Genomic DNA, 17,000 nt, shown 5'->3' with positions numbered 1-17,000 from the left:
TTCTCTCTCTGGTGGCAGGATCAGGGCTCCGAGACAGAGGGAGGAAGGGGAAAGCGATGATCAAAGTGTTTATAACAGCCCAATGATTCCCCCGCGCTTTGTTTTTTGTGACACTGGCTCCAAGTCCCCGCACCCTCCTCTGTCCCGGTGCTTGGAGAGCGACAGACAGACAGACAGAAGGGGCCGCTCGCAGGAGACAGCGAGCCCCAGTTAGCCTGGCGTATCAGTGCTGCTCTGCGGCACAACCCAGCCCCGGGCAGTAGAAGTGGCTGGGTGTCATGGGCCGGCTGAGATTCAAACCCCGGCCAGCCCGACAGCGCCTCCCCCCCAAGCCGGGCTGCTGTGCGCTCCGGCGGCGAAGCCGCCGCCTCCTTCCCCTCCCCCTTCCCCTGCCGGCTGGGCAGAGCCTGGGCAGCTGCCGCCGCCTCGGGGCCCGACCCCGATCCTGCTGTGTCAACGCCAGCGGCCCGCCCGCAGCTCCAGCGCGCAGGCTCCGCTCGCCTCCATCCCTCTCCCTGTGGAGACGCCGGCCCCCGCAATCCCCTCCCCGCCTTCCTGCCCTGGCTGCGCAGCGCAGAGCCGGCAGCGGCAGCCGGAGCTGGGCCCCGTGCGGCATGGGGCGCCCCGCGTAGCTGCTGCTGCTCAGGGCTCGCCGCCCACGGGACCAGGCTGCGGGAGAGGCGCTAGCAGGTGAGTGTCGGCGGAGGGGACCTGCAGAGCTGGGGAGAGGGACCGGTCGGGGGAGCTCTCCCCAGGCTGACCCTGGGTGGCCCCCTCCTAGCCAGCAGCCGTGCGGGTAGCGCCCCGGCCGCCTCTCCCAACACGCAGCGCCGAGCCCCCTCTGCCAGTGCGTCCCCCGGCCAGGTCAGGGGATGGGACACACGGACAGGGAGGTGCCCGGGAGCGGGCTCAGTGCCACCCCCTGCCACACGCCGTCCCTCCCATTCTCCAGGGAGCGATCGCGTCTGTCAGCGGCGCTGCTGCCTCTCCTCGCAGCCCGGTTAGGTCACTGCCGTTGGCACTTGGCTCAGGAATCGGACCCCCCAGTCTGGAGCCGGCGCCTCTCCTGCTGCTCTCCTGACCGTCTCCCGTTTTAGGGGGTGGCTGTGTTTACACGCGGGTAAGGGCGGACTCGGCGCTGGCGCTCGCTGATGCGGTTCTGCGTGGGTGGAAACGTGGGAATGCATTCCTGGGCCGGGGGTGATTCTGCTGGAGGAACTCCGTGGTTTAAGCGGCTTTTTGTTTCAGAATGAAAAATAGTTATCGAATAAATTTACAAAAAAAATCTTTGAACCCCCGTGTCAGTTGGTATTGGAGGGTAAATAAATGTCCGCTGTACATGGTAAAGGAATGACTTGTTAGGAACTCCATAAACTCCTAATGGTGTCTTAGGATCTATTTATGATTCTGCTCCCAACCTGGGCCGGAGTTACATTGAGTTTTGTTTTGTAAACAGTTATTACTTATTCAAGACTGCAGTTGATAGATTGTGTATTTATTAAATTCTTGAAAGCAAAATGTAAACACAATTTCTCTTGAGTAAGTAGCATGCAATCCTCCCTTTTTATCTGTTAGATGAGGTTTTTGAGGGAAATTTGGAATATGTATGAATAATTTAGTTCAATTAGTAGTCATTATATGGGAAATTCTTAGACATGCAGCTGCAATATGACTCTGGTTCTAAAAGGTTGGATTATTTATTCTATGCTGTTTTTGATCAGTACAGGACTATATATCTAGTCCTAGATCTGCGCAGGGACTTTGTGCCTATTTTAATTTTAAGTGCTCAGTGTTTGTAGAATCATGGAGGTATAGGACTGGAAGGGACCTTGATAGGTCATCTAGTCTGGTCCCCTGCACGGAGGCAGGACTAAGTATTATCTAGATCATCCCTGAAAGATGTTTGTGTAACTTGTTCTTAAAAACCTCCAATGACAGAGATCCCACAACCACCCTAGTTTTTGTTCCAGTGCTTAACTACCCTTATAGTTAAGAAGTTTTTCCTGATGTCTAATCTAAATCTCCTTTTGCTGCAGTTTAAGCCCATTGCTTCTTGTCCTGGGCTCCATGTTAAGGAGAACAGTTTATCACCTTCCTCTTCATAACGTTTTTTTTATGTGCTTGAAGAAAGTTATGTCCCCCCCAATCTTCTCTTCTCCAGACTAAACAAACCCATTTTTTCAGTCTTTCCTTGTAGATCATGTTTTCTAGACGTTTAATCATTTTTGTTGTTCTCCTCTGGACTTTCTTCCATTTGTCCACATCTTTCCTGAAATGTGGTACCCAGATCTGGACACAATACTCGTTTTGAGGCTTTATCAGTGCTGAATAGAGTTTAACAATTACTTCTCATGTCCGGTTTACAACACTCCTGCTAATATATCCCAGAAGTATGTTTGAAGAAAAAAAAAAAAAGCAACAGCATTACATTGTTGACTCATATTTAGTATGTGATTCACTAAAACCTCCAGATCCTTTTCTTCAGTATTCCTTACGAGGCAATCATCTCTCATTTTGTATTTGTGCAATTGGTTCCTTCCTAACTGTAATACTTTCCATTTGTCCTTATTGAATTTCATCTTATTTATTTCAGCCCATTTCTCCAGTTTGTCATACATATTTCTTTTTTAAAATGCAACACAAAAATGTTCTGTTTTATAATATTTGAAGTCGCTTAGAAGAGATAAATGTATAGTGTTGTGACTTAAAATTCTTCAAGTGTAAGTAAATTTGACTCAGAACCAACAATATTGTATTATATTTGCCCCCTCTCTCCCTTCTGTGTGAAAGAATTTACAAGTTATAGTGATATATAGGGCTTGATCCTCCTTCTATTGAAGTCAATGATCAACTGCCTCTTAACTTAAGTAGGATTGAACCCATGGATAAGTACTAGTAATTATCTTAGATCAAGTGCCAGAAGCAGCCGTTAGCCTTCATGCCAAGAATTATCATTCCCACTTTTTTACAGAGATTTTCAGATTTAAAAACACTTAAACTTTTTGTACCAGAGTATTGCAAAAATAGTGTCATAGACCATAACCAAATTGGACAGGTCCTCATTGCCCCCTGAGGGTAGGCTGCCTACTTCAGAGACAAAACTGCTTAATGTCTCATGTAAAAGTCAATACGGTTACCAAGTTTAACTAAAGTAATCTTGATTGTGTCTGTCATCCCAGTTGGAAGTCTATTCTTCCTCTTCACTTTTCTGCAAAATAATACCTCATTAGAATTCTTGTTATAGTTCTCTCAAACCTTACAACCGTTAGTTCTGGCCTATTGAATGACCTTGAACAGATCATCAGACTTAACCGGTTTAGTACCTCAGAGGTAACTTAAATGTTAAGTCCTGTCACCTCTCAGCCATTTTCTATCAAGATTTAACAATTCTGATTGAACCAATTTCCCACGTTGTTATAATTTATGTAGGACCATAGGTATGCATGGTTTTTTTTTACTAGAAGATAAAGAAAATTCCTGCTCCAAGGATCTTACAGTGTAAGCCATTATCCTGCAAACAGGATGCGCTTGTGCTTATCTTTACTACCTTGGATTTCAATGGGACTGCTCACAGTAGGAAAGTTAATTATGTGTATAAGGGTTTGCAGGATCAGGACCTAGTGTAGACCAAGAATAAGAGAGATGGTGGAGGCTGGGGAAAGAGCTGTAAATGTAAGGAGTGGGTCTATGAAATTTTACTATGTCTGAATACTGTTGTCAACAGCCTGGTTGGTGAAGACCATGGCAAACTACATTCAGCTAACTCTGATTATTTAGATAGAAATACTGTTGTTGGGGGGAATATAGTTTTTGTGGAGAGATCAGATCATTTGAGTTAGGTGCTCTGCTTGTTTCTTGTTGTTTACATAGGTCTCTTGTAAATCCCTCCTTATCATCATTTAATCTTTTCATCGTCTTTGATAGATCACCTTTGATAAATCTCCACTGTATTATGTCCATTTTTTTAACGGTATCTTTAATCCGATATAGTGACCCGAACTGGACAGTATGGCTCATAGCAAATATTGTACCCAATCCCTTTGCAGATGCACAAGGAAAAGGAGAGACTTCCCCACTCATCCTTTGGTCCTCCAGGCAGGGACAGAGCATAAGGAAACCACACTGCTAGCCTCTTTAAATGGTGTGGAACCGTGACTAGCCAGCAGTGGCCTGGAGTGGGGATTTTCTTTGCAAGAGACGTGTCAATACTTATGGATAAACTTGCATATTTATGGTCATAAAGCCACTGCTACAGTGACCTTAACCCAGAAATTAAGGGTTCTGAATATTTTTTAAGGGTTTGTTGTAGAATGTGAACTGTTGCAATAAGGTCAGATCTGTTTTCAGACAGTGTATGGTTTGCACGCATTATAAGACATTTTTGTGCCTCAATAAGGCTATCTGAATATGTAATCTCCATATACACTTTTAGAACATTATATGATTCTGTAAATCTATCAGTAACAGTCCTGTTAGAGCATTAACTTGTTTTATTGCAGAAATGACTAATGTAATGTTGTTTCATGCCCATTTAATAGGATTTGTATAAAAACAAGATAGTAAACTTTCTATGTGAAATGTCCAGTTAAAAATAGACCAGTGGTTCAATAGATAGGCTTTTTTTGGTAGTGGGTCAAGTTCATAAAGTCTTATTTTTTTAAACACACATTTTATACTGGCTCTGTGGTGTAGAATTAATGTATTGCAAGGTCAATGCAACAGGATTAGGTTTTCATACAGATGACTCAGTAGATGTGTTTTTTTCCCCTTCCATTTATATTTGTATTACATCCCCTCAAAAGTTGGAGAACCTTTTTATTTATGTATTAGTTTGGAATAGGAATGCTGATTTGTATGGCAAATGTAGCCACTCCTTTCTGTGTAGTTCTAAAGCATGTTGGGGCATATTTGTCTTTGTTTTCCTCCAACAATCTTGTTATATACATTCCTATTAATAAAAGAAAGCTACCCTGAAATAAGCCATGATCCTTTCTTGTATGTGTTATACATTGTTATCATTAGTTGAAGGAAGAAATGGGGGAACAGGAAGCTCCTTAAAACAATGCAAAAGCATTTAAATTAACATAAATTAGGCAAACTGTTTTATACTAAAATCTCACATTGGAGTCTTGGACTTTGAATGTGTTTTGAAGTATGAGGAAGGTATATTTAAGTATAGTGAACTACAGAGGAATACAGTTATGCAAATGAGGTTGAAAACTCATTGCTCAGAACTACAGTGATATAACTTACCTAGATAGGTAGAACTCAGTGGGGAGTGGACCCTCTCTATGTTCTGTATTTGTACAGTGCCTACTGCAGTCCTGGTCCATAACTAGGGCTCCTAAGTACTACTACAATACAAATATTAAATAATAAGTAGTACCTGGGTAGAACTAGGCCTTCTGATTTGATACATTAAATAATGATATGGAAGCATTGATTTGTCTCTCTTTTTGTACGTGCTAACTGTTTGGTCATTGATTTTTGCTGTGCATTATGTAGAATGCCTCTGAACTGGGGGTAGTGGTGCAACGAGAGAACAAAAATGAGTAAAAAAGTGTCTGACTTGTGGCCCAAAAGGGTTTAGTTGCGTCTCTCACAGTCCAGCAGCTATCACTGCTGGACTGAGAGAGGCAGGTAAAAAAATTCCAGTTCAAATGATGGAGCTGCATTTGGAATGCTGCTGCTCCTGTTGTTTTTATTACTGCTTATATTGCAGTAGTGACTAAAGGACCCAGTTGGCTCCGGGACCGCTTCTGTTAGGCGCTCTGCAAACACAAAGGCCTTACAGTCTATTTAATGTCGAAATTACTCTTTGACTTTCCTGTTTGTAGGCCAACAGCCAAATGTCAGGCGTTCACTGCCTGATCCAAAATTGTCCCCAGGAGGGATTTCCCATTAGGCCCCATAAAGACTAGGAGCTCTGTACATTTCTGTTTGTGAAGTTTTCTCTTGTTTATCATTGTCCTCCCTCCCTATGGAGCCCATGGAAGATTCAGACCCCTGAACTTACAGGTCACTGGAATTCAGCCTGGATTTCAGGGGAAATGCAAGAATTCACATTTTTGGCAGTGATTCCATGGTTGGTTCATTTCAGTCTCCCATATCAGCCACTACCCCTGGAATCCTCCTTAGTAGGCAGGATTCTACTGCATGGGAAGGGGGTGAGCGGGGGGCTGGTCTAATTTAAAAATGACTCCTGTGAGTAGGAACTTAAGTCAGAGAATCTCTATGGGTTTGGGGATGTAAGATTCCTGAAGAGTCCCTGTCCCCCAACCCTCCTCTTCTAGTCACATTGCAGAACTATTATCCAGATAAGGTCAAGAGGGAATGGTGCAGCAGAAACAGCTCTCCCTTCCTCCAAAGGCTGGGATCTGCCTGTGATTTGGATGTGGTTCTCACCAAGAAGGGGTGAGGGGCATAAATTAGGCTCCAGTTATAAAATGCATCTCATGGGAACAGGGAGAACACTGTAGCTATGCCCTACTCCTCCCTCTCTCTACATTGTAAAATTTGCCTCGTAAGAAAGTCCCCACCACATTCAAATGAAATCTAAGTGGTTCGCCAAAGAAGTTCGGTGATTTTAGTGCTGGGAATGATTGGGACCAGGACTGCACATGTCTCACTTGGCGAAATTGTGTGCATTTTGCATCTTAAGAGAGAGAACTGACACACTTTGAATTCAGGATTCTGTTTCCCCTACAACAGGTGCTAATACTTTATCAGCACCAAACAATGCAGAGCTGTATTCTCAGCTATAGGGAGTCTGAAGGTGCCACTCTTTAAATAACTAAAGGAGGGTTTCAGCTACATTGTGTGTTCAGTATTAGGGCAGGTCTACACTAGAAACTTGTGCTAGTACAGTAATATTGGTTAGGGGAGTGTATGTATGTGTAGTTTTTGTTTTTTTAAATGACATTTCTCTACTGGCAAATGCCCTAGAAGCAGTTGCACTGGCAAGAAAAGTGCTTTTGCCAGTATAGCTTGTTTCGTTTAGGGAAGTGGTATAAACTATTCCAACCTGCATCTATGCTAGGAGTGATCTACATCTATATTAGTGTAGATTGGCCTTTAGAACCTGTATTGTGGTCTTACAGAATTACATAAATGATAAATGTTTGTGTTAATTTCTGGATTGTAAACGTTTGTTTGAGGAACTTCAGTATGCCTTTAATCTACACAACTCATTTTTGTTAACACTTCACAAATTATCTGGTGACGTTAGGTAAAGCTTGGGTAACTGGGCACACTACAAGGGTAGTAACTGGGTGAAATTCTGTGACTTGTGATATTCACGAAGTCAGACTAGATAATCTGATTTAACCCTGCGGCTTCAAAATCTCTGCATATGGACTTATAAAATAATGCTTGAATAATAATTGCTGTTAATACAGCAGAGCAGAAGTATTGCTTATGTCTAATGAAATTTAGAAGAAAATTATGTTGCCCAGTATTATCTGGGCTTCTAACTGTGCTGCTCAAAGGTGGATGGGAATTACAAGCATCCTTTTTTCAGAGGAAATCGCTCAAACTGATCTTTCCATATTATTTCAGGTTTTGGAGCAGCTTCAGAGCTTGTGGTGAAAAAGATAGACATTTAATCTTTGAGGTTTAGAACCACTCAAGAGCTAGAACAAAGGAGAGAAGCTTTTAATGTTTTAGTCCTTGAGAGACTTTAATATAATGGTGTGTGTGTTTGCTATGGAACTTAAAAAAGCCCATTACAATCTTAATGTCAGATGGGCACAAGTGGCACAAGAAAACTTCTGTCGGTTTATTTGCAGGTTTTGAAGCAGCACCTTTTGTCTGTCGTCAGGTGTCTACATGTCTTCCCTTTCCCTCGACCACAGGGAAAAAAATAGAGCTATAGAGAATCCTTGGCACATAAGGCTCTAGGCATATAAATTCATCTGCTTGAAGCAGATGAATTATTAATATTGCATGAGATCCCAATATAGAACAATATTGTCACATCATCCATATTACAGATGGTTGTCTGTTGTTTTTTTCCAGTGAAATGATATGATATTTTCATAAGAAGATATGTTTGACCAAATGCTGTCTCACGGGTCAAATCAAAGATCATTTCTCTTAGTCATCAGCTTTATAACAAATTTGGCACCCTATGTTACAAACCTTTGTTCAAAGATTTGCTGGATTGGCTCCTTCCATGCTGCCTTCGTAGGCCCTTTTATTCCTAGGTTAATAGATTGTTTTTTTTGTTTTTTTTTTAAGGCAAGAAGGGACCTATTGGATCATCTAGTCTGACTTTCAGCATGACACAGCCTACAGAACTTCACCCAGTAATTTCTCCGTCAAGCCTATCATTTCTGGGTGAGCATATCTTTTAGAACAGGGGTCGGCAACCTCTGGCACACGGCTCGCCAGGGTAAGCATCCTGGCGGGCCGGGCCAGTTTGTTTACCTGCCGCGTCAACAGGTTCGGCCGATCACGGCTCCCACTGGCCACGGTTCGCTGTCCCAGGCCAATGGGGGCTGCGGGAAGCCAAGCGGGCGAGGGATGTGCTTACCCTGGCGAGCCGCGTGCCAAAGGTTGCCGACCCCTGTTTTAGAAAGACATCCAATCTTGATTTATAGTCTTTAAGTGATAAGGAATCTGCCACATCGCTAGGTCAGCTGGTCCAAGAGTTAATCACCTTCCCTGTTTACAAAATTGCACTTTATTTTTAAGCCAGATTTGTCTAGCTTCAGCTTCCAGCCATTGGATCGTTATGCCCTCTGTCTGCTAGGGTAAAGAGCTCTCTACTATCAGAAATCTTCTCTCCATGTGAGTACTTGTAAATGATCAACAAGTCACATTAAGCTTCTAATGGATGAACTAAATAGATGGAGCTTCTTGTAGTCTCTTGCAGTAATGCATGGTATCCAGACCTTGGCCTGGTTTTGTAGTTCTTCATTTGTCATGCCCACTTTTAGGAGAGTATGCTTGATTCTGCAAGAGAATGGACTCAGTGATTATTTAAACAATTTCTGTCACTAACTTCTATGGTCTTATTTGTAAATTTTTCTTTTATTCTCTTGAGTTATGTTACCTCACAGTACCATGTTGTTACTATATGCAATATAACATTTTTAAGACCAGGGGCCTTATGTAATAAGATTGACACAGCTTTGGGCTATGCTTGTTGTTTGTTTGTTTTATAAAACCAGCGGTTGGGGGAAGGGTTTTTATGTGTGTTTTCAGACCGGTAAGGATATTGAGTGTAAATGGTCTATATTAGAAAATTGCTGATTGAAAACATGACTAGATTTAATTACTGATATTATATGCACACTAATAGTATTACTGTATTTCTTTTCTGTGTAGTTCATCTTTGATATCTGGGAAACTTGCGAAGTAGAAATTCTATTATTTTAGGGTTTTAATTCTTATTTTGTTGATGACTTCAAACAAATAGTGGAAGCTGGGGAGAAAAAGGATGGAGTAAGTTCTGATTTACTATAGGTTGTTGTAATGGGAGTCAATAAAGGGACAATGTCAACTTCAAAGTTATTTTAAACTTTTAAAAAATTGTTTTTTTGAAGTACTATGTCTGCTGTAGTTCCCCTATGGTTTTAGAAATGCATTTTTCTATTTTTCCATTTTTTCCCTTCAGTTAGTGTATGAAGAACCCATTCAAGCAGGGGAAACTGATTTAGGCCCTAACCCTGCAAAATACATACGCACACAACTAAGTATTTGCATTATTGGGACCTAAATATTATATGCAAAGTGTTGTCAGGTAAGCTGACTCTCCCCCATTCTCCAAGTTTCAATAAAAAAATGCTTCTTGTAACTAGGGTGACCAGATGTCCCGATTTTATAGGGACAGTCCCGATATTTGGGGCTTTGTCTTTATAAGTGCCTATTACCCCCTCACCCCCGTCCCGATTTTTCACACTTGCTGTCTGGTCACCCTACTTGTAACAGTTATAAACAAAAAAATAGCAGAAGTGATTTTTATGTTGAAAATATCCATTTAAGCACTGTACTGTATTAATGTTAATGTGTGCTGCTTTGTTCTCTGAATTCTGTGGAAACAACCATTTCTTCTTTTTTTTATTCTCTTTCATTGTTAGCACACACTGTGGAAGTATCCACATAGAAAACTTAACTGCTGAGTTAGTACAAAAAATAAGGTTTGGGGGTTTTGTTGCTTACTCTTTGATTTAATGTTTATTGAGGTTATTCAATATTTCATGCTATATTAGGGATTTATCCTGCAAATACTTACAGTGTAAAATTTACTGCTGCAAGTGGTCTCTTGAAAATAATGGAGTGTAATTATGGTACTCAGCACAGTGTTTGCAGGATCAGTTTCTCAGTGGTTATATGAAACAAAATGCCACCTTCCCCTTTTATGCATACTTATACGCAGGTGTATGTTTGTAGTGTTTTGTTTGTAAACTAGTGTCTCTTACCAACTGAAGTTGGTCCAATAAGAGATATTGCCTTGTCTCTGTAATATCCTGGGACCAACATTTCTACAACAACTCCACATATAAAAAAAACCCACACACCTTTATCCTTACCCCCTACAGGCTTTAAATTTTGCTCTTAATGCTTTAGCGCCCAATCTTGCCTTGATAGAATTTAGGTGTGAGCCTTCCATCATAGGAGTATGCAAAATTGGCCCTGGTCTACAATGCAAAAACGTGTAAGCATGTATTTATTAATCTGAGCAAAGTTACTCACATGCTTATATTTGCAAGATTGGGACCAGGGTGCATTACTCTGTGTGTGTGGCGGGGGTGGGGTTACTTACAATATTTATATAAGATCAGCTGTAGCATAATTGCAGAACAGCATGCCAAGGCTGGTTAGACACTTTCATCTTTTCAATATCTGGCACATATGAACTTTGATTATCCCATTTGAAAATCATTTATAGTGGTTTACTGGCTTGCTGTAAACTCGTTCCCATTACTGGCAATGCTAATTAATTTCCTTTGAAGTTGAGTTTGCAGTCCAAAATACTGGGTATGGAAAATCTTCTAGTGATTTTTTTTTTTTAAATACATTCTTACTTTTTTGGAAGCCCCAAAGGTAAAGCGGTGTTTTTTTCTTGTTTGTTGCTTACTATAAAAAATAAATCTGAGTTACTTGAAAACAAAGTATATTTAATGTCCTGTGTCAGGTACTGGGGGAAAAGTTGAGGGATGGGAAATTCACATCCATACCAGAAGTTCAGAGAGCAAATGTTTGCAAGTAAAACAATTTATATTTATGTCCCTATTGTTCTCTAAACATATATTGTACAGTGAATCTAGTGAGAAGGTTTGATAACCTGGTTTCTGATATGTATCTTATATTGCCACCACATGCTGTATATCTTCTATCAGCAGTCTTATGTATTCATGTAATAATGAAATAAATTTTGCATGTGTAATGACTGCAAGGATCTTAGGGGAAGATCTTCAATATGTAAGGTTATAGAACTGAAATAACACTCTTTACTGACTGACTTTACTTTAATAACCTTGAAAGCCTGTTATGTCAGTGTTATTGGGTTTTAAATGTTAAGTAGGTTTTATGACTCTTGCTTTCCGGTGAGCTATTGAGAACACTTTTGCTGAACAAGAACATTTCATACACAAAGTCGATCGTGACTTGTTAAAGTGTTACACTATGAAATTCAAACGAATTGTGTGACGTATGTCTGAACTTAGAAAAGTAAGATAAGAGCATCCTTGGCCTCGTGAGTAGAGTGTCACTATATCTCTGGCTGAATTCTGTGAAATACACAATGAAGAAAAAAATCTCCATAGAGGTGGCTTATAATTAAGGCTGTGAGTCTTTCACGGAAGTCACGGATTCCATGACTTTCCGGGACCTCCGTGACTTCTGCAGTGGCCGGTGCGACTGACTGGCTGGCCCCAGGCAGCTGGTGCCAGACGCTGCCCCAGAGCAATGGTCCGGGAGCAGCGGCAGGGCCCCAGGTGGCCCCTCCCCCCTGGACAAAGCAGCAGGGAATGCCCCTGACCCTCCCTCCCTGAGCTGCAGCAGTGTCCGCAGGTTGTCTCCCGCCTCAGAGTACCTAAGTTTTAGTTAGGGTTATTTATATAGTACAAGTCATGGACAGGTCATGTGCTGTGACTTTTTGTTTATTGTCTGTGACCTGTCCATGACTTTTACTAAAAATACCATGACTAAATCATAGCCTTACTTTGTTTAAAATAAATGTGTGATGTCTGGATTGAGTTCAGTGTACCTTAAAAGAATCAAATAATTGTGTATGAATATTGTATAAATAGACTAAACACCTACCTAGGGGTTTTATATGAAATAAATAATACACAGAATAGTGGGGAGTGGTTATGCAATATCCATTTAGCTGTGAATGTCTAAGACATTTTTAAGGTATGACAGTAGTTTATGAGAATTAAATTGATTTCTTAGTAATCAGAGGAACAAGATATTCCTGAAACTACAGATCCATACTTTCTGATGAATTACTGTTGTGTTAGTATTTCCTGTGTCTTAAAACATTACATACCATGTAGTATTTCAGCTCTTGACACTTGCCTACAGTGTGTCAGTTTCTTTAACTTCAGTAAATTAATCTAACTAGACAACCATTCTGTTCAGGTGATTATGGACGATGTAACTAGGCATGGATAACTGACAGTACACTATTGTCATCAACCACTGTGGACTTTTTTTCTCCCACAACATTGCAAAGTGACTGACACTCACTCTGGGTGTGTGTGAGGGAGGGAGGAAGAGGGAGCTGGCCAAGGAATGAGATTTACTATTCTGGGTGGACTAACTTAAATCACTATTCTTAATCATGATTTAAATTGGCAAGCAGGAAACCTTGGTATAAATGATTATTTAATGAAAATTGGAATTCAGTTAAAAATGCGCAAAACCAGCATTTTAAAATTTAGTTAAATAACACTGCCTGATGTGTTAGATATGTATTTTTTCTCAAGTTTATCAACACATGTTTTTCATTTAAAATTGGTTTATTAAATAAAGGAAGTATTATTTATAATCACCGTGTCCTTGACGATTTTAGAACTAGTAGCTCTCATCCTCTCTGAACTAGTTCTCATCTGTAGATGGGAAGTGGATAGTCAAAAAAGCAAACATAATGTGGGAATCATTAAGAAAGGGGATAGATAATGAGACAGAAAATATCATGTTGCCTCTATATAAATCCATGGTACGTCTTGCTTCTTTTTCAACTGCTAATCAGTTTCTCAACTTCGAATGAACTAATCACTGAACTGAAATAGTTGACTAAATGGAAATGAAGAACATATTCTCTCTGCATATGCATAGGAGGCTTCTGTGGTCAAAAGCTGTTCTTGCACTTCAGCAAATTCTGATTCCAGATGCACAGCCAGTGACTTCCACCAGGTTAGTGGTCAGTAGAAAACATGTACTGCTTGAATATTACTTTTTAATTCAGATTATTTTAATAGATTATACTAAATTTAGGCTTTAAAGGTTGTCCTAATTTCAAATTTAATTTCAAATAGTTTATTTGTAAAAGAAAAATGTATTTAAATTAAATACAAAAATAGATTTATTTTAAAAAAATATTTTTTTCCACTTTGCTGTTAATTTAAAAGAATAGACAGAGTTAAAGAAAAAAACAGGAATTTATCATGTATAATTTAAAAATAGAATGTTTTCAATGATTTGGAGCATGTTCTTTCTTACTATCCCTTTGTACAGCACCCTGCACAATGAGGCCCCCACTGCAATACAAAGAATAAATATTAATTCTGCTAGTTTTGCCTGTGAGCAAGTTAAATATAGAAATACATACCATGATTCCAGAAATGTGAGCTTAGCCTTCATCAGAACTAAGACTCCAGTATTGCAAATACTAGGCAATTGCTTAACTTTACTATTATGAGTAGCCCCATTGATTACAATATGAGAGGCAAAAAAAGCGGGTTTTGTTTTATAATTGTCCAGCACATTTTTTCATTTCAAGTATTTTATTGGTGCGTTATTTTGGCTTCCATATGATGAATAAAGAAGTGCAGAAAAGTTTAAATTAGATTCTGTTTTGTTCTTTAAATTTAAATATTCAGAATGTCAGATCTTGTCTTCTGTTTTGTGGGGTCACTTCACAGATGTGGACTGGAAACTTCCTGAGTCCTCATTTGAGTTAAACAAACACCATTGCTTAAAACACCGTGAGTAATAATCACATCCCCTCTGTTATCAGGGTTTAATTTCTGGAGTCTGTCATAAACCTGCCAGTTCTCCAGTTGGCCATAGGGTCTTCATAGGTGAGCAACACCTGAATTTCTAATATGAAAATTTTTTATTGCCGGCAGGAGAAGGAGAAAGGAAAGCGAAACAAACCATATTGCAGGCCATGGTTACGTCATAAAGCTGGTCCTCGGAAGAGCATGTTGAGTTTTGTATTTGATTTGGTAATTTTTAATACTTGATGGGGGTTTTTGAAATCTATGTATGGGTGTCTTTATTGTTCTAAAATTAAACTTTTTTTGAATTGCCAAAAGAAAAAAATTAGAAAAACAAGGGGGTATTCATAGGCCCTCAGCTCACCCCAGAAGTTTGAGATGGGAGCGCTCATAAGACTAGTTTTGCTATATGGCATTTGATCTCAGAGCCTTACATCGGAAAGGGTGATTTGCTCTAGACCTGGGTCACTGCAAGTACAGCAGCCTTCTCCTGGCCCACTCAGTATTATTGAAGAAGAAGCAGTCTGCAGAGGCACAAGGTGGACTTCATTTCACATGTCCACAACAAGTTGCAAATTGAATTTGCTTTTCTCTTCTACTGCTTCCTTTAGGAGGAGGATTTTCTTAAGTGGAGGACTTTGTGTGAAATCCAAAGTTGCAGGTTTGTTTTTTGTTTTCTAAAGGAGTAATTCCAAGTTTGCGATCTCTATTTAGCTTGGGGCTTCCTTCCTGTCATTATTAGTAGCTCTCATAACGTAATACACTACTACCTCAGTACTGGGATAGCAGATGATTTAGGAGGGAGAAAGACTTCTTACCTGCTAGTTTCTGTTCTCTGATAACTCCTCCCCCAGTCTGGACTGATCTGTAAAATTATCATCATAGACGCACCTTTTTCCATTGGAGATTAGTTTGGGAGTCATCAGATATAGTTGATATGCTTAACTTCTTTGTTTACTGCTTCATTACTCAGTAGACAATGTTAGTCTTGTTCAGAGATTTGGAAATAGTTATTCTGTGGGGACCAGAGAAGTGTGACGATTCCAGATGACTGTTGGTAGTTGGGGACACTGCGGGAGATTCAAGCTCCAGATTGAAAGATGAGTTAATGAAGGAAAATATGTATAGAAAAATTATTTCTTGATAATTTATTATTTTATTACTAGAATATAAAGATTGTGCATCTCCATGTGAGACACTACTGTCTATGTCACAATAGACAATCAAGTTCTCCAATAATCTTATGTTTAATTATGGAAGCATCACTGATCAGTTTTTCACTTTGCATTTCAGAAGGCTTATTTTAACAAACGTGCTTTTGATATTCAAGTGGTCTCCTTTTTAGCAGTTAAGTTACATGCTTTATTGGCAAAACTTCACAGTATTAAAAGTTGTAGGTTCTTTAGTGTCTGATTCCAACTTCAGATCATTGTCCTTTGTATTAACTAAGTAGCTGGAATTGCAACAATGACGGTCAGTGGACTTGCAACATGCAGCTGTTATCCCATCATAAAACTAAATAGGCTGTTCTGCTTTGGCAAGAAGAGCAAAGGCCATGAAGTACAAAATAGTTTGATATTATTGCTTATAAACACTGTAAAAAAATGAGAGTATTTCATTAAATAAGGTTTTTATATTCAACAAGCCTTTTTTCATCTAGGTTAATTTAAGTGGCCATACTGGGTCAGACCAATGGTCCCTCTACTCTAGTATCCTATATTCTGACAAAAGCGACAAAGAGTACTGTGGCACCTTATAGACTAAACAGACGTATTGGAGCATAAGCTTTCGTGGGTGAATACCCACACATGTATCTGATGAAGTGGGTATTCACTCACAAAAGCTTATGCTCCAATACGTCTGTTAGTCTATAAGGTGCCACAGGACTCTTTGTCGCTTTTTACAGATCCAGACTAACATGGCTACCCCTCTGATACTATATTCTGACAGTGGCCAGTGCCACATGCTTCAGAGGGAATGAACAGAACAGAGCAATTATTGAGTGATCTATCCACTGTCATCCACTCCCAGATCCTGGCAGTCGAAGGTTTAGGGACACTCAGAGCATGGGTTTACTTCCCTGACTATCTTGGCTAATAGCCATTGATGGACCTATTCTCTATGATCGTATATTATATAACTTTATATATATATATATATATATATATATTTTTTTTTTTAACCCGCTTATACTTTTTGCCTTCCCAGTATCCCCTGGCAATGAGTTCCACAGATTGACTCAGAGTTCTTTGATGAAGTATTTCCTTATGTTTGTTTTTAGACCTGCTGTTTATTAATTTCATTGGGTGACCCTGATTCTTGTGTTATATGAGGGGGTAAATTCCCTATTTACTTTCTCCACATGATTTTATAGACCTTGATCATATCCCCCATTAGTCGTCTCTTTTCTGAGATTAACATCCCCAGTTTTTATTCTCTCCTCATATGGAAGCTGTTCCATACCCCTAATCACTTTGTTGCCCTTCTCTGTATCTTTTCCAATTCTAATGCATTGTTTGTGGGATGAGGCGACTAAAACTACACATTATTCAGGGTGTGGGCATGCTGTTGATTTATATAGAGGAATTATTATATGTTCTATCTTTATTGTCTTTCCCTTTCAAAATATAAAAGGGTACAAAATATATCGGAAGGTCAGAACAGGTTGTGGTGGTGGGGGAGTGACATTATATGTGAAAGAAAGCGTAGAATCAAATGAAGTAAAAATCATAAATGAATCAAACTGTACCATAGAATCTCTATGGATAGAAATTCCATGCTCTAAGAATAAGAATATAGCGGTAGGGATATATTACCGACCACCTG

General features: G+C 39.9%; 1 protein-coding gene across 4 annotated transcripts in view; it reads left to right on the top strand.

The window, feature by feature from the left end:
* Window positions 1–395: 395 nt before the first annotated feature.
* LIFR (LIF receptor subunit alpha) overlaps window positions 396–17,000 on the top strand; it is a 93,261-nt gene continuing 76,656 nt past the window's right edge. Inside the window, exon 1 of one of the 4 annotated variants that reach the window (XR_004646255.1) lies at window positions 396–690. The gene's annotated coding sequence lies outside the window, so the exon portion shown is untranslated. Of the gene's footprint in view, window positions 691–978; window positions 1,121–17,000 lie in introns of those variants that run through there. The other 3 variants (XM_034774533.1, XM_034774535.1, XM_034774534.1) reach the window with 3 other exon arrangements.

The sequence above is a fragment of the Trachemys scripta genome, chromosome 6 (genome assembly GCF_013100865.1).
Source record: "Trachemys scripta elegans isolate TJP31775 chromosome 6, CAS_Tse_1.0, whole genome shotgun sequence".
In the NCBI taxonomy this organism is placed as follows: Eukaryota; Metazoa; Chordata; order Testudines; family Emydidae; genus Trachemys; species Trachemys scripta.
Note: the sequence above shows the minus strand (reverse complement) of the source record. Positions and strands in the feature narration are given on the sequence as shown.